The sequence below is a fragment of the Oncorhynchus kisutch genome, linkage group LG1 (assembly GCF_002021735.2).
Source record: "Oncorhynchus kisutch isolate 150728-3 linkage group LG1, Okis_V2, whole genome shotgun sequence".
Lineage (NCBI taxonomy): Eukaryota > Metazoa > Chordata > Actinopteri > Salmoniformes > Salmonidae > Oncorhynchus > Oncorhynchus kisutch.
This window is the reverse complement of record NC_034174.2, coordinates 29,322,754-29,343,377: the sequence shown is the minus strand read 5'-3', so window position 1 is coordinate 29,343,377 and position 20,624 is coordinate 29,322,754. Positions and strand designations below refer to the sequence as shown.

The following is a 20,624-nucleotide window of genomic DNA, read 5'->3' as shown; positions in this document are numbered from 1 at the left end:
TAAAATAAAGTGTAGAGAATTATTTCTTTCTTTCATCACATTCCCAGTAGGTCAGAAGTTTACATGCACTCAATTAGTATTTGGTAGCATTGCCTTTTAAATTGTTTAACTTAGCTCAAATGTTTTGGGTAGCCTTCCACAAGCTTCCCACAATAAGTTGGGTGCATTTTGGCCCATTCCTCCTGACAGATGGTGTAACTGAGTCTGGGTTTGTAGACCTCCTTGCTTGCACACGCTTTTTCAGATCTGCCCACAAATTTTCTATAGGATTGAGGTCAGGATTGTGATGGCCACTCCAATACCTTGACTTTGTTGTCCTTAAGCCATTTGCCAACTTAAGCCAACTTTGGAAGTGTGCTTGGGGACATTGTCCATTTGGAAGACCCATTTGCAACCATGCTTTAACTTCCTGACTGATGTCTTGAGATGTAGCTTCAATATATCCACATGATGCCATCTATTTTGAAGTGCACTAAGCCCTCCTGCAGCAAAGCACCCCCACAACATGATGCTGCCACCCCCTTGCTTCACGGTTGGGATGGTGTTCTTCGGCTTGCAAGCCTCCCCCTTTTCCCTCCAAACACAACGATGGTCATTATGGCCAAACAGTTCTATTTTTGTTTCATCAGACCAGAGGATATTTCTCCAAAAAGTACAATCTTTGTCCCCATGTGCAGTTGCAAATCGTAGTCTGGCTTTTTTATGGTGGTTTTGGAGCAGTGGCTTCTTCCTTGCTGAGCGGTCTTTCAGCTTATGTCTATATAGGTCTCGTTTTGCTGTGGATATAGATGCTTTTGTAGCTGTTTCCTCCAGCATCTTCACAAAGTCCTTTGCTGTAGTCCTGGGATTGATTTACACTTTTCGCACCAAAGTACGTTCCCTCTGCTCTATACAATACATATGTTTATTTTATGTGATGATAAAAGGCTCATACAATACAATTTTTAAAAATGTTTTCTTTCACAGTGATAGTGACTCTGACTGGGAGCCCCCGGTGCCAAGCTGCCCACTCTACCTCCAGTGGTGTTCATTACTGCAGGCATGACTATGCCTCAGGGCCAAAAGGGCACAGCATGGAGGCGTCGTTGTGTTCTGTGTCGCATGACCTGCACCACTTGTTCAGTTTGCTATGGGACATGGCAGAGGCAGCAAAATATTGTGTAGAGGACTTCCAAAGGGTGTACTGTTAAAATAAACTTTTTTTTTGTGTGTTCTTCATGCTAAATGTAATGTAGCTCACCCATTCCTGAAGTTTTCAGTCTGAAACTTTGCACACCTACAGTTGCCCTCGTGTTATCCATTAAAATTATCTCCAGCATCCTATCTGACTGTGTGGCTATTCTAGTACATGTGAAAGATGATGCTACAACAATAAAAAAACACAAAACGTATGTTCTTTTTTCTAACACTAGATCTACTGTGTTATATTCTCCTACTTTCAATTAACATTACCACAAACTTCAAGAATGTTTACATTCAAATGATACCAAGAATATGCATATCCTTGCCTCTGGGGCTGAGCTACAGGCAGTCGCATTAGGGTATGTCTTCAGGTGGAAATTGAGAACAAGGGATGCAGCCATAAAAGGTTAGTGAGATTTGTGGAGTGGTTGAAAAATACGTTTGAATGACTCCAGCCCTTCCAACTTCAACTGTGTGTGTGTGTATATGTGCCCAGTTGGTAGTGAGGAGGGCAAACACTTAAATGCCTGTCAGGGACAGGAGCACAGATGGTGCCCAGATCTCCCTTATGTCATTGCCTGGCTCTGATCCAGAGGAGAACATCCTAATACACTTCAGACACTCACTCTGGGCATACAGCGCATACTCGCCTGGGAACTGTGATCATGTTAATAATGGAAAAGGGTTCGAAGAAGCCCAAGCTGCATTCTCCTATCCAGCGGTCCTTCAACTTCCAATGGAGAGACATGGCATTTATGCCCCCTAGTCTTCTGTCTGTGGGACCCTGCTGGGACATGTGACAAAGGTTGACGCGAGGTGGTACAGCTGGCACAGAAGCTGGAGAAATGTTACCCCCTAGCCCGATACCGCCACACAGCTCCCCTGGGACTGCTGCGCAGAACAAGGAAATATCAGTCCACTGAGAGAAACACGCGATTTAACTTCCCTACACTTTCTAGAGCAGCGGTCACCAACCGGTCGATCTCCAAAGCATGCCTAGTCGATCTACAAATATTTCTGCAAAAAAAACAATGATAGAGCTTTATTTTTTTAGTGGTAGGTGCACCCAATTTCAGGTGCCCTGCACGCGGGGTAGGCAAACTGTTGCCATTTTAACCATTTCATGTGGCTGAAGGCACACTGTCTCCTCGGTGGGCTCGGAGAGCATATCAAGTACACTGTTATGCCTTCCACTGGCCAATTGGATGGCTCAGATTAGAGGTCGACCGATTTTTATGATTTTCAACACCGATATTATTGGAGGACCTAAAAAAGATGATACCAATTTAATTGGCCAATATTTATTTTATATTTTTTTAAATTTTTATATATAATAACCATTACACCAATACTGAATGAACACCTTTATAATAACATAATATAATACATCAAAATCAATTTAGTCTCATAATGAAACGCATTCCCTTTGGTTTAAATAATGAAAAAGAAAGTGTTGGAGAAGAAAGTAAAAGTGCAATATGTACTATGTAAGAAATCTAACGTTTAAGTTCCTTGCTCAGAACATGAGAACATATGAAATCTGGTGGTTCGTTTTAACATGAGTCTTCAATATTCCCAGGTAAGAAGTTTTAGGTTGTAGTTATTATTATAGGACTATTTCTCTCTATACCATTTTGTATTTCATATACCTTTGACTAATGGAAATTCTTATAGGAACTATAGTATTGCCAGCCTAATCTCGGGAGTTGATAGGCTAGTCATAAACAGCACAATGCAGCGAAGTGCTGCTGGCAAATGTAGGAGTGCTGTTTGAATGAATGCTATCAAATCATAGACTTAATTATAATATAACACAGAAATACGAGCCTTACGTAGTTAATATGGTCAAATACGGAAACACTCATTTAGAAAACAAAACGTTTATTATTTTTATGAAATACGGAACCATTCCGTATTTTATCTAACGGGTGGCATCCCTGAGTCTAAATATTGCTGTTACATTGCACAACCTTCAATGTTATGTCCATAATTATGTACAATTCTGGCAAATTAATTACGGTCCTTGTTAGGAATAAATGGTCTTCACACAGTTCGCACCGAGCCAGGCAGCCCAAACAGCTGCATATACCCTGACTCTGCTTGCACAGAACGCAAGAAGTGACACAATTTCCCTAGTTAAAATTAATTCATTTTAGCAGGCAATATTAACTAAATATGCAGGTTTAAAAATGTGTATTGATTTTAGGAAAGGCATTGATGTTTATAGTTAGGGAAACATTTTGTGCAACGACAGTGATTTTTGTCGCGAATGCGCTTGTTAAATCATCACCCATTTGGCAAAGTAGGCTATGATTCGATGATAAATTAACAGGCATCGATTATATGCAACGCAGGACAAGCTAGATAAACTAGTAATATCATCAACCATGTGTAGTTAACTAGTGATTATGTGAAGATTGATTGTGTTTTATAAAGATAAGTTTAATGCTAGCTAGCTACTTACCGTGGCTCCTTGCGGCACTCGCATAACAGGTGGTCAGCCTGCCACGCAGTCTCCTCGGGGAGTGCAATGTAATCGGCCATAATCGGTGTCCATAAATGCCGATTACCGATTGCTATGAAAACTTGAAATCGGCCCTAATTAATTGGCCATTCCGATTAATCGGTCGACCTTTAGCTCAGATTACCATGTCTGCAGTAACGTAGCAGGTATAATGGAAAGCTACAGCAAAGTTAATACTGTAAGGTTTTAAAACATTTAAAACTGACTAGAGAGACTTTCAACGAATACAAAGCACTTCTGTTTGAGTAAGTTCATGTTTAGTGCTGAGTAAGAACTTGTCAACACTTTGTATTAAACACTTTTATAAGCCATAAATGCACATTCCTATTTCTACTCAGAGCTACAACAAGCACTGCAGCCTTAATGAATGAGAAGGAAAGTGTATGGATAGGCTTGAGTTGGTGTTATTAGCGGCTTGGGTATTAATATCTAGGAATATTTCACTTTCTCTGTTCATAGGAGTAAGAACTTTAATTTATGCATGACGCAGAAGTAATGCGATGCGACTCGAGTTTTGTCATCAGTGTCCTTTTTTAGTCCGTGGAGGAAAGGGAGAGCAGAGGGATGTTCAGTCTGCTGCTCTCTCCCACACCTGAGACTGACCACCAGATGCAGGCACCATCAGCCCAGTAAAATAAAAAGCGAATGATTTTAATGTATGCTCGCTCAGCTGTGCTTCACAAGTAATACAACGGATCTTTTAGCGGTGCGATCATATAGCCTACATAAAAAATAAATGACAAAAATGAACAATCCATTGGCAGAGCAATTCAAGCAAAGCCAATATGCAGTGATAATGTATTGGGCCAATAGGTTACTTCACAAACCTCATTGCTACAGTACTGTTTTTAATTGGTTACTGTTTCATAGGCTTTTTTTAAAAGTCATGTTAAGAAAAATATCTGAGTGGTAGATCTCGGCTTGATCTTGACTCAGAAAAGGTTGGTGACCACTGTTCTAGAGTTTTCCCTGTTAACACTATCAACGTTTCCCTTTACTGTGGCAATTGTGTTTGAATCAATGCAATATTAGACCCTTTCAATGCGACATACTGAAACAAAACCAACTATGCAAGAGATTTTGTTGTAGGCAGAACGCATAGGAGTAGGATTCTATTGCATTGACAGACACACTACTCCACCCATACTCTACACAGACTGGTGCAGCATAACCAATCAGAGCTACAGTAGGCCTATATACAAATGGATCATTGCCATATGGATCTGTGCCATTTACTTTGAACTGGACTGTATTACAGCATGAGCAATAGTGAGTAGATGCACTTGTTTTGAGATCAAAGCCTTGCAGAGCAAGGGGAATAACTACTCCAAGTCTCAGAGCGAGTGACATTTGAAACGCTATTAGCGCGCACCCTGCTAACTAGCTAGCCATTTCACATCGGTACACCAGCCATTAGGCTGATAGGCTTGAAGTCATAAACAGCGCTGTGCGGTTACACCAGCCATTAGGCTGATAGGCTTGAAGTCATAAACAGCGCTGTGCTTGCGAAGAGCTGCTGACAAAACGCACAAAAGTGCTGTTTGAATGAATGCTTAGGAGCCTGCTGCTGCCTACCATCGCTCAGTCAGACTGCTCTATCAAATCATAGACTTAGTTATAACACACAGAAATATGAGCCTTTGGTCATTAATATGGTCGAATCCGGAAACTATTATTTCGAAAACAAAACGGTTATTATTTCAGTGAAAAAATACCGAACGGTTCCGTATATCTAACGGGTGGCATCCCTAAGTCTAAATATTCTTGTTACATTTCACAACCTTCAATGTTATGTCAAATGAGTTCGCAATCAGCCAGGCTGCCCAAACTGTTGCATATACGCTGACTCCGCATTCGCTTAACAGGCAGTCTCCTTGTGGAGAGCAACGAGAGGCAGGTGGTTGTAGCGTTGGACTAGTTAACTGTAAGGTTGCAAGATTGGATCCCCCGAGCTGACAAGGTGAAAATCTGTCGTTCTGCCCCTGAACAAGGCAGTTAACCCACCGTTCCTAGGCCGTCATTGAAAATAAGAATGTGTTCTTAACTGACTTGCCTAGTTAAATAAACGTATATAAAAAATATAAAAATTGCCGCCCAAAAATACAGATTTCCGATTGTTATGAAAACATGTAATCGGCCTTAATTAATCAGCCATTCTGATTAATCGGTTGGCCTCTGGTTTATATTGTCATTCAGCCACGACTCCTTGAAGCATTAGATGTTCCTTTTTAATATTCCGTTGGTTGTTTTATCTTCCGTTTAACTTGTCAATTTTATTCTCCAAGGATTGCATGTTTGATGGCAGAATTGAGGGAAGCGTTTTTTTTTCCGGATCGCCTATGAATTCTCAGAAGGCAACCCGCTCTTCGGCCCCTCTTTCTCTGCCTCCTCTTCACGCTGAGCACGGGGATCGGGACCTGTTCCCGAGGAAGCAGTATATCCTTTGCGTCAGAGTCGTGAAATGGAAAAAAGGATTCTGCTAGTCCGTGGTGAGTAATTGCAGTCCTGATGTCTAGAAGTTATTTTCGGGCATGAGAGACGGTAGCGGCAACGTTAAGTACAAAATAAGTAAACTTATAAATAACGCAAATGAACGAACAAAAAACGCAATCGGCTGGGGGCACGTAAAACGCCTGGCGCCTTCTCCAGCAACAACTTACATATCTTACATAATAATAATAATAATACATGTACTGAGTAAGAACAAACGTATCTAGCTAACATAATTTGTCTGATATACAGCCTGATAATATTAGTGATGGTGTAGACCTAAATCAGCATGTTTGTGCAACAGTATCTAAAGAGGAATATGCAAAGCAAGAATAGCTACATGAAGTAGCTAAGAGAACATGCAATGCAGCCAAAGCTTAAAGGGTCCCCTAGGAAACACTTAGCAACACTTTAGTTCCGACCCTGTCAAAATAACTCCTCACTGGCATTTTAATTCGTTGTCATCTCAAACAACACTGTATTCAAAGTGCCCACTATTGTATTCTAACTATAGAATTAGATTAGTCATATTTCCATTCCAACAGTTTTGCTCTAATTCGCAAGTCACTATGCAACTGCAGCATTTGGTTAAAAAAAGTCCTAGATTATGTGCCCATATCATGCAGCCCTATGTGGCAGTGTGGAAATTCTCAATTGTGCAGTGGTAAAATACCCCACAAAAACGACTTTAGTACTTTAAAGTATCTGTACTTTACTGTTTTTATTTTTGACAACATTTACTTCACTACATTCCTAAAGAAAATACTGTACATTTTACAGTACTGGTTCGAGCCCAGGTAGCGGCGAGGAGAGGGACGGAAGCTATACTGTTACACTGGCAATACTAAAGTGCCTATAAGAACATCCAATAGTCAACAGTGTATGAAGTACAGAGAGAGAGTCCTATAATAACTACAGCCTAAAACTTCTTACCTGGGAAAATTGAAGACTCATGTTAAAAGGAACCAACAGCTTTCATATGTTCTCATGTTCTGAGCAAGGAACTTAAACGTTAGCTTTCTTACATAGTACATATTGCACTTTTACTTTCTTCTCCAACACTTTCTTTTTGCATTATTTAAACCAAATTGAACAGGTTTCATTATTTATTTGAGGCTAAATTGATTTTATTGATGTATTATATTAAGTTATATTCAGTATTGTAATTGTCATTATTACAAATAAAAAGAAATCGGCCGATTAATCGGTTTTCTGCTTTGTTTTGGGTCCTCCAATAGTCGGTATCGGTGTTGAAAAATCATAATCGGTCGACCTCTAATGCCTACCACTGTTGTCACAAACATGCGTGGCCACGCAGTCGTGGGAGAACAGGGAGTGCAGGAGGCAGCTGAGCATGCAACCCTGTGGGGCTCCTGTGTTGGGGAACAGTGTGGCGGAGGTGTTGTTGCCTACCTTCACCGCTTGGGGTCGGCCTGTCAGGAGGTCCAGGACCCAGTTGCACAGTGAGGGGTTCAGACCCAGGGCCCTGAGCTTAGTGATGAGCTTGAGGGTACTATGGTGTTGAAGGCTGAGCTGTAGTTGATGAACAGCATGCTTACATTAGGTATATCTCTTGTCAGGGTGGGATAGGGCAGTGTACGGTGTGATTGTGATTGCTTAAGTCCTTGGATCTGTTGGTGATATGCAAATTGTAGTAGGTCTAGGGTGTCGTGTAAGTTGGAGGTAATATGGTCCTTAACAAGCCTCTCAAAGTATTTCATGATGAGACGTGAGTGCTATGGGGCGATAGGCTTTTTAGTTCAGTTACCTTCGCTTTCTTGGTTATCAGAACAATGGTGGACATCTTGAAGCAAGTGGGACCAACAGACTGGGAAATGGAGAAATTGAATATGTCCGTAAACACTCCAGCCAGCTGGGCTGCACATGCTCTGATGATGCGGCTTGGGATGCCCTCTGGGCCGGCAGCCTTGCGAGGGTTAATACACTTAAATGACTTCCTCATGTCGGCCACTGAGAACAAAGGCACACAGTGCTTGTGGGGGGGCCCGCATTAGTGGCCCGACATTGTTTTCCTTGAAGCGGGTGAAGGAGGTGTTCAGCTTATCTGGAATCGAGGCATCGGTGTCTGCGATGTGGCTGGCTTGCCCTTTTTATAATCCATGACTATCTGGAGTCCCTGCCACATACACATCGGTGTCTGAGCAGTTGAATTGCGACTCCTCCTCTTTCTCCCTGTACTGTCGTTTTGCCTCTGATTGCCTTTCTGATGTCATAGTCGGTCTGTTTTGTACACATCCATGCATATTCCCAGTCACCATGCCATGGTTAAATGTGGTGTTTTTGGTTTGGATGAGTTCTAATCATCACAGTAGGAACAACGTTGTCTATGCACTTCCTGATGAACGCAGTCATCGAGTCAGTGTACACCGCTACTACTATACCCCTCAAACCAGATGCCAAAAAGGATTGCGTAGTTTGCAGCCCTTGTACTCCGTCTAATACAAGATTTCATGTAATGCTTTGAGAAGAAAGGCAGTCAGATTGTGTAGCCTAATTGCTGTGTTTTCTCTCTGGAAAAAGGGAAAAATAATGCAGTGTCAGCCAGGCTTTGAACCCGCTCAAGGCTTTTTTGTGCTTCAGTGATGAGCTACAAGCCTTGCCCTTGTCTCTGAGAAAATGGTTCCCTGCCGTTGTCTCCGTTCTCTCCAATCATCGCTTTAATTAATTAATATTGGACAAAGCCGATTCCCGCTTCCTTTTCTTTTTTTTTATCACACTCGATCCGTTTCTTGCTCTCTCCCCCTGTCCCCCCGCATGCTTACTCCAGTGCTGCTGACAGTGCAAAAGGAGGTGTGAGGGAGGTAGGGGGTGCCTTTTAATGCATCTGTTCTCAGGGACTCTCACTGACTCGCAAGGTTCACTCATCACACATTCATTCTCTCTCCCTCTCTCTATCTCTCCCGGTCTCTTTCTAGCTGTCTCATGCTCATTCTCTCCGTCACTCAGTAACATAACCACTGACACAGGAACGCATACTAGAGGGGAGCCATCCACCAGTCCTGTCTCATTCATCCACTCTCCTCTTGTCTCTCTCTCCTTCTTCTTGGAATCTTGCTGTACCGTTCCTGCTCTGCTCTACCTCCATCCCATCCCTACGTCAGGAGGATCAGATCGCTGCCTGAGCAGTAGCCAGCACCACTGAGCAGAGGTAGGTGTTAGACTACAGCATCGTGGCTGAGGCGCCGCTCTCCTTCATCACTTTCCCTTTCTCTTATCTCATTCCCTCAGTGTGTGTGCTTGTAGCACAGCAGATGACATACAATTCATCAGTAATTAGCATCGTATGGATCTAGTCTTTGGTTTGTTGCTCTTGCTTCACTGAGAGGTGTCTGTGCATACCATATGACACTGGGTGTATTTCTGCTCTGTCTCCCCACTCTCTCTCTCGGTCTGTCTCATGTTTTATGCATGACCTGTCCTCTTAAATTAATCCCGGGGACTGGCCATGCTGTGGGATTTATAGAGAACCACCTTAAAATAGCTTTGCTGTGAGGGTACACGCACGACACAAATGCACACAGTCTGTACTGAGTGGTGAGTTTTGAGCCGGAACCCTTACCTGCTTCTGTCAATGCTGCAGTGCCCATCTGTTGCAGACAATGTCGTCTTTATGCAACACACCCCAGCAAGACATGTAAATAACCTGATTTTCTAATGTTGTGATGCTTGTAGTCCAGCGGTTGTGACAGTTGGCTGTGGCAGGCTGGCTGGCTGTGGGTTATTCCATCACCTTCTCATGCTGGGGCTGTAGCAGCTGACAGTGGCGTTGAGGCTTCCTCTGGGCTCTTGTCCAAGGCTGGGGTGAGCAGCGCAGGAAAGGCTGGCTGCAGGGGTTTGGTGCAGTAAGTTGTTGCATGTAGCCAGCAGCAGCAGAGAACGGAGAGCAAGGCAGATCTCTGTTTTGATACTGAATATAGGTGAGTTTTTACACCAGCCTTGCAGAAAGTGGTTGTCAGTTATACAGTTAGTATGACAGCAATGTTATGACAATTTCGTTAATGTTTTGTGCGTGGTTATAAATATATTGAGATGACAGACTATGTGATGCATTTAGCCAACATTAACACTGTAAAGCTGTGATGTTCGGTCGGCCTTGACGAGGCCTTCTATAGGACATTGGAGAGGAACACTGGGTGTAATTGGAAGTAGATGTGTTATAGCTGATCTTTGTAGTCTTCAGAGACCGACGTACTGTGCAGCAGCAGCAGACTGCTGAGGGATGACCAGGCTGATGTACAGTACTCCCACAGAGGAGAACTTCCTGGATGCTCATGAGGGAGACATCCCTAAACAGAGCTCTGTAATAATCCTCTAGTTGAGAGGTAGTGGCCTGTCTCACGTCATTAGCGCTCTTCATGGGCCATACATACACACACACATACATACATACATACATACACACATACATACATACATACATACATACATACATACATACATACATACATACATACATACATACATATATTGTCTGTGTATTGTCATACATACATACATACATACATACATACATACATACATACATACATACATACATACATACATACATATATATATATATATTGTCTGTGTAGTGTCATACATACATACATACATACATACATACATACATACATACATACGTGTATATATATATATTGTCTGTGTATTGTCACACATCTGCCCAGCAGGTGTGTTTTCTTCCTCAGCCCTCTGTGGCTGTGATGCATAGTAGTCTTAACAGCAACCCACTGTGGGAGGGGTTTATATGTCCCTCTTAGGTGTAACGTGTACTCTGAAGTGTTCAGCAGAGCTGTATACCTTGACAGTTATACAGCAAACTTAATGCAACTCAATGACCCTCTTGCTCTGTCAGTGCTACGTACTGCCTTCTGTGCATCTTAACCAGTACGTCTTAACAAGACCACTCTGTATTACCTCATTGGTCACCTAAATTCTAGTTGATTTGGTGAGAGTGGATAAAATACCAATGACCTGCAGTTGACTTTTCTCTGTCCTCACTGAGGATTCCGCTAGCTAGCCTCAGCTCGGTTCCAGCTCTGTTGGATTAGTGTGATGTGTTTACTGTGTTCTTTCAGAGGGCGACAGACAGCCTCACACTGGTTTGGCTCTGTGACGATACTGTTTGTTGTTTCCCAGGAAACGGAGTCCACACGGCCAGAAAAGAACGGCTTCCCCAGAGGAAGCTTCCTCCTGGTGTTCTTCTGAGGATGCCTATAGCTAGGCTGTGTTATGCCTGCTATGAATTTTCACTGACTAAAAAGTGCCATGATACCAGGCCTATTGAGTACATCGCTTCGTCCAGTTTCTACAGAATGCGTCTTCCAGTGCTGGATTCGCTGTAGGGTTTGGTCCCCGAGTGGCCTAGAGGGCCCTTACTGCTGTTGTCATAATGCTGTGCCAGCGCCTCACACTCCATGCTGTGTGGCAGGACTCTGTCTTCATAGGTTTTAAAATCACCCTGATGACAGTGAGCCAAGCACTAAAATATAGCCGTTCAGTGGAAGCAGGAGGATGTCGTGGCTAATAAAAGGCTTAATTGATTCCCAGTGATAAAGTGCTTAGTGTAGACGTAGCTGCTGGATGGGCTCAGCTCCACTCAACATTTTTGGCAACATTTAAACAAGTAATGCAATGTAAGGCCAAAATAACCTTGAGCAATGGTAAATACTTTATCTCAGTTCAGATGCATTACTAACACACTTTTCTGAATTGAATTGTCTGACTGAACTCTTAATGAGAATGTAGAAGCTCTGCATGGCCAATTGCCATATGAATGACCTCCGTGGTAAAGTCATTCTGATGTTTTCTGGGGTTAGTGTTGTAATGTCAACCTCCCACTCAGACACTGACGGAGCTGATCAGAATTGGAAGTGTTCACACCTCACAGGGGGCCTAGCTGTATATCGCACTGCAGCAGACCCTGGCCCAGCCCTGCACACAGCAGTCATCTCTCCACACTTCAACTTTCACAAGTCACAGAAATGACATTCATTCTCAGAATTTCCTACCCAGCTTCTTCACATGTGATAATGACTAACTTGTCTGTTCCAATGCAGAAAGTGCAATGTTTGACTTGGGATCCAATAGTAGATACTTTGACTGGTAGCCTATATTAATAAATTCACATAGTCTAATCCACATATCACTTATGCTATTGACTACAGTGTATATAAAAGCCATGTGAATTCTGCCGTGTGTACAGTATACTTTGAACACCGTGGTACTTCTTTATACAGGTGTGCTGGTCCTGCCTGGTGAAGTACAGCTGCTAGGCAATATTTTGTGACGCTGAATGATGATGATCTAGTGTGGTTTAGACACGTCACTTATGTGACAATGGCATTTTGTGATGTGAGTTATAAGGGAAATGTCTGCTCCTGACACGGTGGCTTCAGATTGATTAGAACAGCTCAGTGTGGGCTGTGGATTCTACATCTACTGTATGTGTGCTCTCTGGGTCTGTTCTAGGATCAGGTCCGTCCATGTAATCATTGATCTAAAAGACAAACCTGTTCCTAAATCAGCCCTACTACTCTGAGATGCTTGAAACATATGGGCCCCCACTGTCAGTCTTCTCTGTGCTGGCCCTAGGTAGGTGTAGTGCAGGGCTCTGTGTCAATAGGGGGTTGAGGTTCTCTCAATATCCCTGAGGGATAAAGGCAATATGTACAGAGCAGATGCCTGGTTCGTGTCACTGCTGTGTGCGTTTGCTTGTTTTGCCACGCATCCCTCAACTCGGACTAATGGATGTTATTTAGCTGCAGGGCCTCCAGTTAGCTCCAGCACAGTGATACACAAAAGCTACAGCATGTCACTCCCTGCTGGGGCAATCTGAGATCTATACAGTAGCCTCCAAATAGACACTGGCGGAGTCTGAAATTTGGCTTGCCTTCTACTTATTTAAATTGCATACTGTGTACTAATCGTACTATTTAGCACATACTGTTTAGTATAAAGTATGCCATGGCCGAAATATACTACTTTTGGTGCATTCAAGACCACTGGGAATTCGGGAACTAAATGAGCTCCGACTGGGAAAAATCGTGACATTGGTGATCTTCAGGTCGGCGAAGTTGGAGCTCTAGAATGATTGCCAAGTTTCTTACTTGCAATTCCGAGGTGGATGACCGTTCAAAATATTTTTTCAGTCAGAAACAGAATCAGTTGAGGCTTCATATGAATCGGAAATCACCTATGCCCCACCCAGTGACCTTTTTTGTGTTGTTTTGGGGTAACATTAGCTAAGTAGATAGCATTTAGAACGTCTTTAGAGTAAACTTGAGTAGGTCTACACCTACGTAGGCCTTATAAACTGAAGAGTCACCTGAAGCTTGAGAGCAATGGGAGATACAGTAGTGGAATGCAGTGATGAGGCAGAGGGCTCGTAATGAAGACGACTGGCTATTACTCTTTATTTATTTATTTTATTTTACCTTTATTTAACCAGGTAGGCAAGTTGAGAACAAGTTCTCATTTACAATTGCGACCTGGCGACTCTTAACTGTATGTGGTGAGCTTTCTGGCACCTATAGCTGCTGAGGCATCACCCAAGTGGGTGCCATACATTGAAATTTTTTGACAAATTTTTACGGTGTTACTTTGGTGCCTTGTTGCAAACAGGGTGCATGGTTTGAACATTTTTTATTCTGTACAGGCTTCATTTTCACTCTGTCAACTAGGTTAGTATTGTGGAGTAACTAAAATGTTGATCCATGTTCAGTTTTCACCTATCACAGCCATTAGACCCTGTAACTGTTTTAATGTCACCATTGGCCTCACGGGGAAATCGCTGAGTGGTTTCCTTCCTCTCCGGCAACTGAGTTAGGAAGGACGCCTGTATATTTGTAGTAACTGGGTGTATTGATACACCATTCAAAGTGTAATTAATAACTTCACCACGTGCAAAGTGATATTCAATGTTGGCTTTTCAATGTTGACATATAAACCCCTTTGCGAGGCATTGGAAAACCCCTCTGGTTGTGATTCTGTTTTTTGAAGTGGACTGTTTGACTGAGGGAACGTACAATTATCTGTATGTGTGGGGTACAGAGAGAGTCACTCAAAGATCATGTTAACCACTATTGCACACAGTGAGTCCGTGCAATTTATTATGTGACTTGTTAAGCAAATGTTTACTCTTGAACTTCATTAGGCTTTCCATAAGAGGTTGAATACTTATTGACTTGTTATTTCAGCTTTCCATTTTTAATTCATTTGTAAACATTTCTAAAAGCATAATTTCACTTTGACATTCTGGGGTATGTAGGCCAGTGACACAAAATCTATTATTTAATCAACTTTAAATTCAGGCTATAACACAGCAAAATGTGGGAAAAGTCAAGGGGTTTGAATACTTTCTGAAGACACTATAGCAAGCTAAAGGCACGGCAGGCAGTACATCTGTTTTCAAAGATGTAACGTTATGATGAAATAGTCCATTTTAAGGAGAACAAAAACGACTTGCATTTGAACACCACTGCCGACGCTTTGCTTTTCGCCATCTTCCAAATTGTTTACTTGATCTAGCTATCAAAAACTCACAGCCCCCCCTCTTCTAATGCGTTGTGGCTGTGAAATTCTACCTGATGAAAAGACTCAATTGGTTTAACATCCTGGCATTTAACACACACAATTTTCGAAAATTCCTACTATAAAACGTTCTTTTTTTCTCATACTGAGAATGTTTCATGCGCAATTGCGTTGTTTCCTGCCATTTGTTGATTTCGGTAGCGCATCTTATCGAATTGATCAGCTGTTGTCATAGCTGAAATGACTACTGTATGACATCTGGTCATTTAAACTATTCTTGATTTTTGAAATGTCACATACATACTATTAAACTCCTTACAATTTACGACGCAAGTATTATTTTTTTATTGATTTTACCTTTATTTAACGAGGCAAGTCAGTTAAGAACAAATTCTTATTTTCAATGACGGCCTAGGAACAGTGGGTTAACTGCAGATTTGTACCTTGTCAGCTCGGGGATTCGAACTTGCAACCTTTCGGTTACTAGTCCAACGCTCTAACCACTAGGCTACCCTGCCGTATGTGAATTTGGACACGACCACTGTCCCAGTATACAGGAAAGGCTGTCGGACATTGACAGCCCGAAGTGTGAAGGAGAATTCCACGATGGAGGGCTCACAGATCTACTGTAGGGCTCACAGATCTACTGTCTGCTCTGCTGCAGTGTGAGCTGTGCATAGGGTTACAACACCAGAGCTGGCAGAACACAGGGAGGGAGAAATGAGAGACAACACTGCAAGCGTATGAGAGAGAGATATAAACAAAGGGAGGCTTTGTGGAGAAGGGCGGGGCAGCGTTACTTTATTGCTGAGTAAAGCTATAGCTTACTGCTCTGCGGCTGGTCTCTGACCAATCATTGCAGAGCTGCATGACAACTCACCAATGGGCTGGGCCTGCCTGTTTATTCTGTTACGTGGAGGACAGCGTGTGTGTTTGATGTGTGACCCACACCACCTTGGCTCTGTGCTGTCTCATGGATTTGGGGACTGCCAGCCAGGTCCAGTAAGGGGGAGAGATAGAGGACACATTGAAACTGTAGCTCAGTGGCACTGGCAGCCTCGGGCTGCGGACTCAGACTCTCAGCAGGACATGTGGAACACAGCCTGACAGCACAGAGGATGTCTCACTGATATTCACACTGATAGTCATACACTGATGGATACACACAGAAACTGTCTTTATACAAACAGAAATATGCAGAGTGGCTTACTTTCTGTACACAGATGCAATTCACTATCACGCAATAGCCTGTTTTGTGTCCTTTGTAAAACTGACACTCACCAATTCACTTTGACTTACACATTTTTTCGCATTAAATATCTGAGAACAGTGCGGCATTCACATTGATCAGAAAGATGTTCCATTCATATTGATGCACCTCAACTCTTTGTCCAACATTGGGTACATTTGAAGTGTTTGACGTCTAGTCCTGTCACACTACCCCATACTGTTTCACTGTGACACAGAACAGTGGTCTATTCTCTTATTGTGAAACACAGACTTGCACTCTAGCAGTAGTCATGTTCTAACACTACAGCCCAGAAATAGACTGGGAAACAAGCACTTGCCAGGCCCCACACATTGATTGTCTGTGACACAGGTTACAGCCAGGCCTCAGGCATGTGGCCACAAACACGATGATGATAACCCCCAAGGAAGAATTCCATTTCCTCTCCTCTCGTCATGGACCATGACACACACACTGTGCTGCTAGGGGTACCTGCTTGGCTTTCAGTCGGCAACATGCACTTGCAGCGTACATCAGAGCTCTCTTTGTATATGTTATTTTTATACAGCAGGCTGAAAGATGAACCTGTTCACTTCCTATGCTAAATGGATTGTGTTGGACGTAGTGAGTCAGAGGGGTGTCTTGCCCTCTCAGTGGGAGCCTGGCCTGTCCTGCGGTGGTGGTGCGTATGTGGAAAGTGACCCTGCGATGGCATCTGTTAGCGCGTGAGTCAGATGTGTGGACATGTATCAAATCAGACAGATGGAACCCAACACAGTGTTTTTATTGTGTGTGCACTTGAGGATTTTGTTAAGTGTGTGTGTTTCTGGGACATGGCTGCCTGTGCTGTACCGTCCCACAGCTGATCCAGGAACAACTTCCCTCTGAGCTGCCTGCCTACCATGTAGAGACCATTTGAATCAGATGGTCTGTGTCAGAGGCAGATTGTCAGTGCACTCAGGAATAGCCTGTGTATACTGAAAAAAATATAATCTGAACATGAAACAATTTCAAACATTTTACTGAGTTACAGTTCATATAAGGAAATCAGTCAATTTAAATCAATTCATGAGGCCCTAATCTATGGATTTAACATGACTGGGAATACAGATATGCATCTGTTGGTCAGATGGCCTTAAAAAAAGGAGGGGTGTGGATCTGAAACCCAGTCAGTATCTGGTGTGACCACCATTTGCCTCATGCAGCACGACGTCTCCTTCGCATAGAGTTGATCAGGATGTTGATTGTGGAATGTTGTCCCTTTAATGGCTGTACGAAGGTGCTGGATGTTGGCGGGGACTGGAATGCGTTTTAGTACACAATCCCAGAGGATCTCAAGCATACTCAATGGGTGACATGTCTGGTGAGTATGCAGGCTATGAAAAAACTGGGACATTTTCAGCTTTTAGGAATTGTGTACAGATCCTTGAAACATGGGGCCGTGCATTATCATGCTGAAACATGAGGTGATGGTGGCGACTGAATGGCACGACAATGGGCCTCAGGATCTCGTCATGGTATCGCTGTGCATTCAAATTGCAATATATAAAAAGCAATTGTGTTCGTTGTCCGTAGTTTATGCCTGCCCATACCATAACCCCCCCCCTGCCACCATGGGGCACTCTGTTCACAACGTTGACATCAGCACACCTCTCGCCCACACGATACCATACATGTGGTCTGCGGTTCTGAGGCCGGTTGGACGTGTACTAGCTCTAAAATGACTTGAGACAGCTTATTGTAGAGAAATTAACATTCCATTCTCTGGCAACAGCTCTGTTGCCTCAACTTGAGACATCTGTGGCATTGTGTTGTGATGACAAAATTGCACATTTTCCAATGGCCTTTTATTGTCCCCAGCATAAGGTGCACCTTTGTAATGATCATGCTGTTTGATGAGCTTCTTGATTTGCCTCACCTGTCAGGTGGATGGATTATCTTGGCAAAGGAGAAATGGTCACCAACAGGGATGTAAACAAATTTGTGCTGAACATTTGAGAGAGAAATGGATTTTTGTGCTTTATTGAACATTTCTGGGTTCTTTTATTTCAGCTTATGAAACATGGGACTAACACTTCTGTTTTTATTCAGTGTACATACTACAATTTAGATAGGGCTGGGAATTGCCAGTGACCTCACGATACGATATCATAATACTTAGGTGCCGATACGATGTGTATTGCGACTCACAATTTGTATATGTATTGCGATTCAATACTGTGATTTTATTGCCATTCTGTTCCAAACATATTGCTCAGCGTATGTCTGCTGCAGAGGGACAAGAGAAACATTTCTGATCAGTCATGGAAATAAGTGCTGAAAACAAATTGGCTCCCTATTTGAAAAGATTGAGAACAAGCAATGGGAAAAATACATGACTTTTGGTGCAAGTATAGCCAACTAGTGCAAAATTAATATTGTGACATTTTCAATTTATGATGTCTTCATATAGAATATCCCGATATGCATAACCCCCCCCCCCCCATCACCACCACAAGTGTTTTAGATGTGTATGTATGTTGGTGTACTGAACTATGGATCTCTTGCCACTGGGAGACTGAGTGGGACTGTAGTGACGCATGGAGCCCAGAGGGAGTAGAGCGAGGTGAGGTGTGCCCAGGAGACACACAGGAGGGAGTGATGCATGGCCCTAGCCTGCCTGTGTGTGTTTGTAAAGCCATGCTGCAGCAGCACAGGGCTTCCCTCCAGACCACGCTGCTCTCTCATCCCTACCCAGAACAGCTGACTGGGCAGGCAAGCTCCCTTCAACTGCAGTTTAAAAAAAACAAAAAACATTATTCTCTCCCATTCATTTTCATATCTTTCTCCTCCTGTTTTCCCCCTGGACTGTTCCCTTCACAAGGTGTGTGTTGGCCAGTCGCCGCAGGCTGAAAATATCTTCTGGGGGAGCTTGGTTCAGTTGGTCTGAACTTCCCGGGCACCGGCTGCATTGGCTGCAGATTTCATTAGGAATTCTGGACCATTCTGCTTTCCCCCACCTCAGTTAACAATGGCATCCATCAGAGTGGTTTTGGCGAAGTACTAGCAACCTGAGGGAAGAATATTCCATCCCTCCCTCCTCACTGGCAGTGCCAGTGGCTTATGCTGAGTTGAGGAAAGCAACAGGACGAAGATGTATAAAGAGCTGCTGCTGTGTGAATAATTTAGGAGGGCTGTGTTTCTAAGACGACGGTGGAGAACAGAAGGTGTGTTTCTTTTGAGCGCCTCGTTATCTGCTGCAGTGACTCTCTCTCTGCTCTCACAGGATCCTTCGCTCACTTCACAAAAGCTCAAACCAACCAGCAGGCAAGTTAAACAATAACGCTGTCCTGAATGTCAGAACCACTCTCCACCTCTCCCAAGTTTGTTTGGCCTGGCCTGAGGCACTCAGGTTCTTATATAACAGGGCAGTGGCAGTGTTCACAGGCTATGTGTGCCCAGCCCTATGGGCACAGGACCAGCCCAGAAACCACAGCTCTCTGGCACTAAACAAGGGCTTTTACAATCACCTTCTCCCCTTGACACCCCCCCCCACCCCTCTCTCTCTGGTTGCCAGTGTTCCATTTCATTCGACATTGTTCAGCTCAAATCTCTGTGCCCTCTGGCTAGAATACAAATGAGGTATGTAATGTCAGGGGTCTGATTTGCAGAAGTGTGTGTAATATAGTCTGATACAGGTTTAATCTTCGGAATATATTCAGTGTTTTGTTGTTGTTGAGGAGATGAACCATGTATGCTCGTATTCACTGCTATATCACTGTCCTCTCCGCTGGGCTCTTCTGGTTTCCATCTGATCGATCTGCTCCGCTCCACCATATCTGTTTGCAGCAGATATTTTTATGTCACCTCTGACTGTGCATTTTGCGCACGTATGCAGAGATCTTATATCTTCAGTCTGTCTCCTCTGCCCTCTCTCCCTTGCTGCAGTATGTGGTAGTTGGTGGTACTGTAAGGTGTGTGTGTGTGAGAAATAAGAATGAAGTCAAAAGCCGTTTGAAATGGAAGACACCATGTTGCCAACCTATGGACTTAAATGAGTGGAGTAGGAGTATGGTGGCTAGGTAGGCGGATGCCTCAGTGAGGGAAACAAGGTTACAGTCTCTTAAAAACATTACTTCCCTCTGTCCCCTGTACAGTGACCGATCACACGCCATGTGTGAAGCTGGACTGACACTATGGAACACTATCTAATATCGCACCTTTGGTTTGGTGAGAGGGAGAACGGTTGGTCTGAGGTTAGCCATACATTTTAGTACTGCTCCATAACCAATGGAGAAAACAGCTCTCACCAGCCACTGATGGCCACTAGGGCTGGGAATTGCCAGGGACCTCCCAATATGATATCTATTGCTATTCTCTCGCTTCTATATTTGTTGCGATTCGATACTGTGATTTTATTACGATTTGATGTTCCAAACATATTGCTCAGCGTATGTCTGCTGCAGAGGGACAAGAGACATGAGAAAACGAGTGTGACTCGCTATTTAAAAAGAGCTATAATGGATAAATACTGGCGTTTTGGTGCATGTCCAGCCAATTAGTGTGAAAACAATATTGCGATATTGTCAAAAGAATATGATACATTGTAAATAATATCCCGATTATGTAACTGTTTTTAAAAAGGGAGCCAATTTGTGTTAAGCACTT

The 20,624-nt window shown here is 43.2% G+C and overlaps 1 protein-coding gene across 10 annotated transcripts in view; it reads left to right on the top strand.

Moving 5' to 3' along the window:
• LOC109896352 (voltage-gated potassium channel subunit beta-2) overlaps positions 1–20,624 on the top strand; it is a 120,491-nt gene that overhangs the window by 8,553 nt on the left and 91,314 nt on the right. The window contains exon 2 of one of the 10 annotated variants that reach the window (XM_031815984.1): positions 9,319–9,365. The exons of 5 other annotated variants lie outside the window; for them this stretch is intronic. The gene's annotated coding sequence lies outside the window, so the exon portion shown is untranslated. Of the gene's footprint in view, positions 1–8,907; positions 9,366–20,624 lie in introns of those variants that run through there. 4 more of the 10 variants (XM_031815922.1, XM_031816207.1, XM_031816055.1 and 1 more) reach the window with 4 other exon arrangements.